General features: G+C 38.6%; 1 long non-coding RNA gene across 1 annotated transcript; it reads left to right on the plus strand.

The window, feature by feature from the left end:
- The first annotated feature begins 540 nt into the window (after nt 1–540).
- Nucleotides 541–1,963, plus strand: LOC131455215 (uncharacterized). Its single transcript, XR_009239780.1, has 2 exons — nt 541–779; nt 1,631–1,963. It is a non-coding gene; the product is annotated as an uncharacterized LOC131455215 (long non-coding RNA).
- Nucleotides 1,964–8,752: the final 6,789 nt, after the last annotated feature.

An 8,752-nucleotide genomic window follows, 5' to 3' on the forward strand; every position in this document is an offset into this window, starting at 1 on the left:
ATGTATACATATATATAAAGTTAAAATTTAAATTTAAATTACATGTGGGGATCAATATTGTAGTGGTACACTTAATGCCAAAGGCACCCAAATTCGTTAGCTCTAGGCAGGTTCCTATATGGGCTTGACTCGTATACTGTTTCATTTCCTCAATCACCAAGGCAAAATAGTCATGTAAGGGGTTTGTACATTTATTTCCACTTGCCGTACAACCAGGTTACATTTCCATCTACATATATCCAAGCCTCTCTCTTACCAACAACAAAGAGGAATATTCCCTTGATGTTCCAGGTTGTGGTCTTTTGATTTAACAGTAACATAACAGTCAAAAACCTTTTTACACCAAACCAAACACAGCTTCTTACGAACACGTCCACCAACCCAAAATGCTAGATATTTTCTAGTACATATCAACCTTCCCTCTATCTATTCATAGCTGTCAAAGATATCAAAGGGTCCATCATGGTACCCTTTATCTAATTTAACATCAAAGGTCCACAAAGCCACGTTCCTTTCATTGCAAGTGTAACCCACATGATTTCTAGACCCATCTATGTAATTTAGTGGTGTTTAACATGCTCACCACAAGGTGGCGCATCATTTCGATACCCATTGTCATGGTCGCGGAGTGCGCTGCGTTCTCTTTGATACGAGACGCCGATGAATCGATGTAATGACTTGATGAATGCAGTGAGATTAACACAGTGAGGATCGAGTTTTGTATTTTCTTTTGGATAAGAAGAACTGTTTCACCATGCAAACCTTCTGTATGAGCTCCGGTAAGCATGGTTGCTACATGTTAGGAGGCTAAGCCTCATTATTATCTTGTTGATAAAGTTTTGTTGTTTATTGAAATACTTTCATAAAAGACAGTCGGAGTTACAGCTATTACGCTATTTAATGTTCAAACTCACTGTGGTATTGTGTTTATAATTGTGTATAATAATTGGCGATGTTAGCGATGGGCTAACGCTAGCGATGTTAGCGATAGGCTAACGCTAGTGATGTTAGCGAGAATCTGGCGCTAGCGATGTTAGCGAGATGCTAACGCTAGTCATGAGTCGTGCCAGCAGTTATGCTGCTCAGGTATTCTAGTATTCAACGTGGATGCTTAAAGGTAGGTGGTTAAGCCAACGTGCCATCACTGTAGTCAATGAGGGAAATAGAAATAGCACATGATGCATGATTCTGTTGACAGAAATACTTTCTAACTGATGATTGTTATATTGTGATTTGTTTTACTGTGATTATTTAAAACATTTATGTTGGTAAAACAATTGAATACAGTTCATTCACAGTTAAAAAAGTTAATATACACATATGCTACAGTTAAAAAGATACACATTGATTAAAAGGAGCTGTTTAAAATATAAATATAGCTCTACAAAGGTAAATAAGTCTAAATTAAAATGTAACTTCATGATGGAGAATTGTGTAATGGTAAAAATATTTATATGGTAAATGTAAATGTTAACAGCGATTAGACGATTATACTGTGTATCCTGCCACTGGTATACATACGTGGAAGATATTCAGAGTACAAGTAGTATGAGGTCATGTGATGATCAGATATGGTAGTAACAATATGTTTTCTGCAATATGTGTTTAGATTGTTTTTTTTTTTTGCCAGATTAAGGAATAGAGCATTCTGATTCTGAATCCTGGGATGTTCAGTGGCGAGCTAGGACGATCAATTGACTGAGAAGAGGCACGGTGTGGCCGGCCGTGGGATCCGCTCCGGAGAACAACAGACCATCAACTCACTTCACTCTCTGACATAGATAAGAACACAAAACACACACAATCTACCTGGGTAATTGTACTCTTCAAATTTAAAAGAAGACACTTTTATTTAAATTTTATTTATTTATTTTTCCCAAAAGAGCTCTTTTTTTGTATTTTATTTTCATTATTGCAAGTTCATAATGGTGAGGCAATAAATTGTCAATTGTTCACTTCCTAACTTTGGGTCATTTGAATGATTAAGGTGTCCGGCTTCCCGAACCTAGAAAGAATATGAGTGTCGTTAATGTGCTTTCGTACAGAAAGGCTAAGGGTGCTACACAAGAATATGTACTCAAAGGCTAAAGCCCAACTTCTTCAAATGTTCACAAATTACACTGTAACAAGTAATCCTGCCTTAATCAGTTCAACTAACCCTAAACTAAATTAACTCAATACTGGCTCCTACAAATATTGTACAGCATCAACATTTTCAACAACACGTTTCACACACAAACAATGACATCAAAGAATCTATTTAATGCAAGTTTTGATTTCACAACCACGCCCCGGCATTGAAGATGTTTTTAATGTAATGGAAGACGAAGATTTGTGGCTTGTCTAGTTGAAAAGTTATGGACATGTAAATAAGTGCTTAAATAATGTTTATAACCCTGTGGTACTGAACACAAGTATCGTGCTCAGTGTACAAAGTAATAGATTTGAAAACACTGCGTTAAAAGAAAAGAGAAGCACTGCACTGGGCACAGCAGCTTTGGCAAAAGATGTCTATCAAACCGTTTGTGGAGTGGCAACAGTTTGTTAAGATAACTTAGAAAAGTACTTGCCCATAGGCTATTTCCATATGCTAAATATCATAGTCTGTAAAATGCATGATCAACACAGTCTGAGGTTTATGTGTTTGTTTACAATTGCGGTTCAGTTGAAAAATTATCATCATTTACCATTGAATGTGTTTGCCAAATACACTGTGCACCCATGTGTACTTCTAGAATAGAGGCCAGTCCAACACCACTGGCATTTACATGCTGTAGCAGCCTCCATTCTTTTGGTTTCCATCAGATTTGGAACAAGACTAAAGGATTTGTGCCCATATATCCACAAGAGCATTAGTGAGGTCCAACACTGATGGTGGGTGATAAGTCCTGGCTCACATACAGTGCCATAGTTGGATGAGGTTGAGGTTGGGGCTCTCTGCAGGCCAGAGAAAAGAAGCCCCCAACAAACCTATAAAGCAGGGGTCTCAAAACCCAAATGACCTGGGGGGCACATGAGCTTCAGGTCTGATAAGGAGGGGCCAGTAAAGTGAAAAGTAAAGTGAAAGTCAAACTGTGGGGAAAAACAACAGTAGGGGTTGGCGATATTATCTTAAAACTATATCATGAAATTCTGTGGTGATATACATGACAAACAATTGTGATGATATTTTACATAATTTCAAAATGAAGGTGTTTGTTTTGATGCGACACATGCCACATTAAATCGATTGACGCGAGTTTGACACCTCTTTTGTAAAGCCTTTCCTGTAGCCACACTTTTATGTCACAAGAAGGAGCCAAACTGTTATCCATCAAACCGTCACATTCAGGAAACTGGACCATTTTTGCAAAGCTGCAATTATATCCAAATCAAATCTGAACTGACTCAGACTCATAATGCACATTGAACTCTCATTGGCATTATACAAATAAAACTGAATTGAATTGAATTTAATTAAATTGAATTGATTGGCCTATCATGTGGAAGCAACTCACTGCATTGAGGCTTGTAGACAAAACAACCTGGCATATTTGTTGGTGCCAGACAGGCTGGTCTGGGTATTTTCAGAAACTGCTGATTTATGGTGATTTCCATGCTCAACTATCTCTGAAGTTTACAACGAATGATCTAAAAAAGAAAAGAAATATAAATTGAGCGGCAGTTCTCAATGGATTTTTTCACTCAAATAATCACTTGTTAAAACCAAGAAATACAGAAGATTGTCTGTGAACTTATGACATGTTGAACCCTGTAGCAGATACAGCAAGAGCAAAAATGTCCCTGCTCAGTAGTGAAGAGTTTCGTCTGGGAACGACTGGGGTATGGACATTTTCTCACTTCATACTTTTTGTTCTGCAGAAGACTTGAAATGTTGCCGCTCACAGTTTGTCCAGTAGAAGCCTTTACTTCTCAACTGCTGACCACCCACAATGGGATATTTTTTTACACAAATCCGCAACAGTGAATAAATGTTTCTATGTTTACCCTATTTTGCAATTTCTCCAACACGGGGACATGACTTGATGCAGTCCTGTTCCCCAGAAAGAGACCATTGTGTATAACATCAGTGTATGTTGTAGCATTAGGATTTCCCTTCACTGAAAGTCAAGGGACTGGATTAAAGCAAGAAAAACATCCCCAGATCGGCAGTGCATGAACACAGGTGTCGTCACTGGAGGAAGACATCACAGCAGTTTCATAAGAGAGTATCTCTTGAGTCACATTATTTGTTTTTATTTAAATTCTTGTTCTCCACAGTAATCTCTTACACTCTCCCCATGTCTGTTGACCTCCTCTGTTCGCGTTGCTTTCATGTCTGTCAACTGCCCCGTGCTTTTATGGATTGGACTGTGTTGCGACGAATATGGGGGACAAACAATTTGCAACAAAGCACTTGAAAGGGATTATGTGAGCGCGTGCCGTGTGCATCAGAAGGTGTCCCTGTGGTCCTCTGTTTTCTGTGGAACCCTCTAATCCTTTTAAATCAGCTTTGTTAATCCCACTTTCTTCTCACAGCTGCCAGGTCTCCATGAAGCCTCATGCAGCCGCTGTGCATACAGGCGGTGTTTTCTGCTCACATCAAATGAACACTGACTTCTTCTGGAATAGTCTTGAGACACACTTCTTTAAACCAGCTTCCTGTGAGAGCATCCAGTGTAGTGATAGATCCAGAAACATTGCGTCCGTAAGTGAGGGTGAACTATTGTTCACAAAGGAAAACACGAGTGGAACAAAAGACTATGGAGAACTCTGGAAAACACTTCCCCCTCACTGCTCTTCAACTCTGCACTAATCAACCTCCCATCAATCAGTCAGTCAGGGTTTGTTAGCTTTGTTGGTTTTGTACAAAGAAGCTGTGTTTCGATTATTGTTGGCACATCCTGGATTTATTAGTTCTTTCTCAATAGTTTAAATTGTTTCCTAATTGCATTAACTTTGTTACATACATTTAGCCAATGGCAGATATGGTATTTCAATACCCATACCCATACCCATATAATACCAATTTGATTGGTTACAGAAATGTAGAGGGAAGACAAATGCATAAGATACGAGAGCGAGTCATTTTGCTGTGCTTTATTTATTTATTTATTTATTTATTTATTTGCCCTTCTCTCCTTCAAACACTCCCTGCCAGCCTCCTTCCCAAAGATCTGTTTATGAATGCAGAGTCTTTGAACCCCTCACTTTTTTAGTTCAGAGGCTGTGAGGTGGCGGAGGTTAATGTCAATGCAAATTAGGCTTCCTCACCCTTGAAAAACACCTATGCAGTGCCAATTCACAAGGTTCAAGGTGCCAACATACTGAATCCTTGTTTTTGGTGAAGTCAGGTGAGGTTAAGGTTTTTCGTTTTTTTTTTTTGAAAGGGTGGCTTTATGAATGTATTCATGGAAAACAGAGATGAATGTGAAATTGCCTAAAAGTTGCTGTTGTTGTTTCAGAAACTGCAGAGGCTGAATCATTCAGCTTGACAACAATGAATTAATATTGCAGCTTAGAGCACCATGGACTGAAACACTGGGAAGCCCTTTTTGCTAGCTAAATAACAAGTAAACAAAGCTGCAGAGTGGAAAAAAAGAAAAAATCATAATGAGCACAGTTCTTAGACACAGTGTCTGCAGGTGTGTCCCATTTCGGGCTGCTCCTTCTGCAAGGCATGCAGCCTTTCCTTTTGAGGCTGAAGGTCAGCAGGTTGAACCGACTTATCCTCCCAAATTAAACACTCTATTGAGGTTCAGCATTGTCATCAGTTCAACCTTTGGGCCCTCAATAGAAGCAGCCATATGAGCGTTGTTTCATAGGAAGAGCAGCTCTGGGTCTGTGAGCAGCATAACACAAAACGGAAAGGAAGGATTTGCATGACAATTCTGGGGATGTGGATTATGGCCCGAGACATAACATGGTAGCTGTGATTAAAATTCAGATCTGAATTAGAGATTTTTGTTTTATTTAAAACAACTGTTAGTCTTGTAAGGTAGGGGAGTCACCTGACACTATGGAAAACTACACAGCCTTGGCAGAGATGTGTACACTCCGAGTGCTTTCTCTAGTTTCCTGTGTATCCAGTGTTGCCACTGTCTGATTGCTGATACTCAAGGATTTGTATATAAACTGTAGCATAGATTTGTTCAATTCTCTCAACCATTTTGTTTCAGGTTGTATCTCTTTGTATGTTCAAGCTCAGAGGTGAAAATGGTTAAACTCCTCCTCCTCTTATGCCAACTCCATCTACCAGATCATAATTAGACAAGAGCCACATCTTGACTTTTGACAATCAGTGTGAAAATGACAATGACCCCAATGTGTTCATGTGATTGTGTTATTATACGTGTTATTTTCTGCTTGCCCAGTTTTTTTCTCCTCCGCCTGCTTCACTGGTCTATTTAGGTTCTGTTTTATTTTTACTTTTCACCTGAGTAATATGTTCAGCCCTAAACTTCAGCTTTCTATTAAGGCTTTTTGTTGCATTTCCAACGGCGCTGTGCAGTGTAACTGATGTCCAGTTATCTCATGTTTCTATTGTAATTGTACTCAAGCACACCCACCACACTGATATTTATACTCATTATCTCATGTTCGTATTTATTTTCAGTCAATTTATGCCATGATTTAACCTAGTTTTATATTCCCCTGCTAGCGCTGCTGTTCTTCACAATTAGTGACCAACACTAACTGGCTCTTAGTTAGCAATTATTGTCCTCTCCCACAATAAAACACTCAAGTAATAACTGCACGTTTCTTTCCTCTTTCCCATAAACACATCAAAGCAATTCAATTAGATGCCCAAAAAACAGAGATTATACTATAAAGCCAATGAGGCTATATTAAGAAACTGAGCTAAGATGAGTTAATGGGATGAAATCTTGGATTTGAATAAATATCTGTAGGAGGCACCAAATGCATCCAGTGTCCTCGCTTGAACTAGGCTCAAATTTGAGTTTCAAAAGATACAGTGCACAAAAATGAACAGTATAACCAAAAATATCAGTATATCAGTAGAAAGCAAATTAAACAAGTTGATTTCTTGGATTTGGGTGTTTGTTCATCCAAAGTCGATAAGATTCGTACTTGAAACGTTAAGATTTAATTACACAATGTTCAAACTGTTTATTTTTGTGACGTGACTGATGTTTGTTTTCTACTTACAGGCAGACTGTTTTACTTTGAGGACAAGATCTGAAAACTCAAAGTTATTGAGAATAACAGTTAAATAAAAAATAAAAATGATTAAAAAGACTCGGAGATCTGGGCCACACAGACATTGACACAAGTGAGACAGGAATAAAAAATGTGAAAAATAAATAAATAAACTTTTGATTTATAGCGGTATTTAAAGGCTGATTAAGTAAGAAGAAACAGATTTACAGCCTCGGGGCAGAAAACCCAAATCAAGGGCCACAGTCTTTTTATCTTCCAGAGCAAAACTCGAACACTGCAGCAGTTGGCAGTTGCATAGCAATTAGAGCCAGAATAAATCGATACCTCCCAGGATATGACAGTGAAAAGGCTTCCTTTCACAGATGAAAGGTGTTATGGTCTATAAAAAACAAAAGTAGTGATGAGAAAGAGATGAGAGCTCGGTTATTCTCTGTGAGCATCCCAAAGCCACCAGTCAGTGTCACTGGAGTACTTTTTATTCAGCAAATGGGAAAAAAGAACGTTTGTAGGTTCACATTTTTTAAGTTAGTGATATCTTTTCCTTAAAGTTAACCAATTCAAGTCAGACTAAATGCTTGTTTTAAAAGAACCGTGCAATGAAAATCTCCTTTTGAAATGCCTGTGTGTGTGTAAGAGAGTGTGTAGTTTAGAGTTTTAAAATTCTTCACATATGTTTATACTGGCATTTTTTATGAGCATTATACACATTTATAAGCAGATGTTGCACTGGTAGGATTACATCCAATTTCCCTGTACGATGTGACCCCATCATGTTCAGGTATTGTGTTGGAAATCAACATTCAATCATCAGTTTTACACAGGTTCCCTGGTACTAACATTCATTTTGACTCTTTCACTGACAACCTTTTCATATGATTGACATGCTGTAGTATTTAAATCTGACCTGGTTTAATGATATAAGCAATGGAATATAAATGTAAATTCCATGTTTGAATGATGACATTTCCACGAAGGCCTTAACCTACAGCATAGCAGATACGTTTATATTTTTAATAGCTGTTACATTTACATGAAATTTACATTTACAGAAACTGTTAAAAATGACAAACAAGGGCCTTTCTGCATAGAGTTTGTGTGTTCTCCCCGTGTGTGCAAAAACATGCAATATGAGGATTAGGTAAATTTGTCACTAAATTGACCATAGGTGTGAATGTGAGAGTGACTGGTTGTTTGTCTCTATGTGTGGTCCTGTGTGTGACTGGCGAACTGTCCAGGGTGTACCCACCGCCTATCGCCCTATGTCAGCTGAGATTGGCACAGCACCCCCCACGACCCCCCGGTGGAAGATAAAGCAGTAGATAATGGATGGATGTTCAAAATGAATATGAGGGAAAAACTTGACGCATTGCATTAGAGTCAACTCTGCAACTTCCTATTCAGTCCCCCCGGACAGTAGCCGTGTCAGCAGTTTGACTACAACGGCTTTCGGACAACAGTGAAGAGACGTCCTCTACTCGCTGCAGAGAACTTTGCCTTCTGATGTTGCTACTTTTAGTTGAGTGAAGGAGCTAAACACTGTCTGGAAGCAGTTTTTAAACATGGGATGAGGAGAGGTGTGCAGCAAAGGTCT

This window comes from Solea solea, chromosome 2 (assembly GCF_958295425.1).
Source record: "Solea solea chromosome 2, fSolSol10.1, whole genome shotgun sequence".
In the NCBI taxonomy this organism is placed as follows: Eukaryota; Metazoa; Chordata; class Actinopteri; order Pleuronectiformes; family Soleidae; genus Solea; species Solea solea.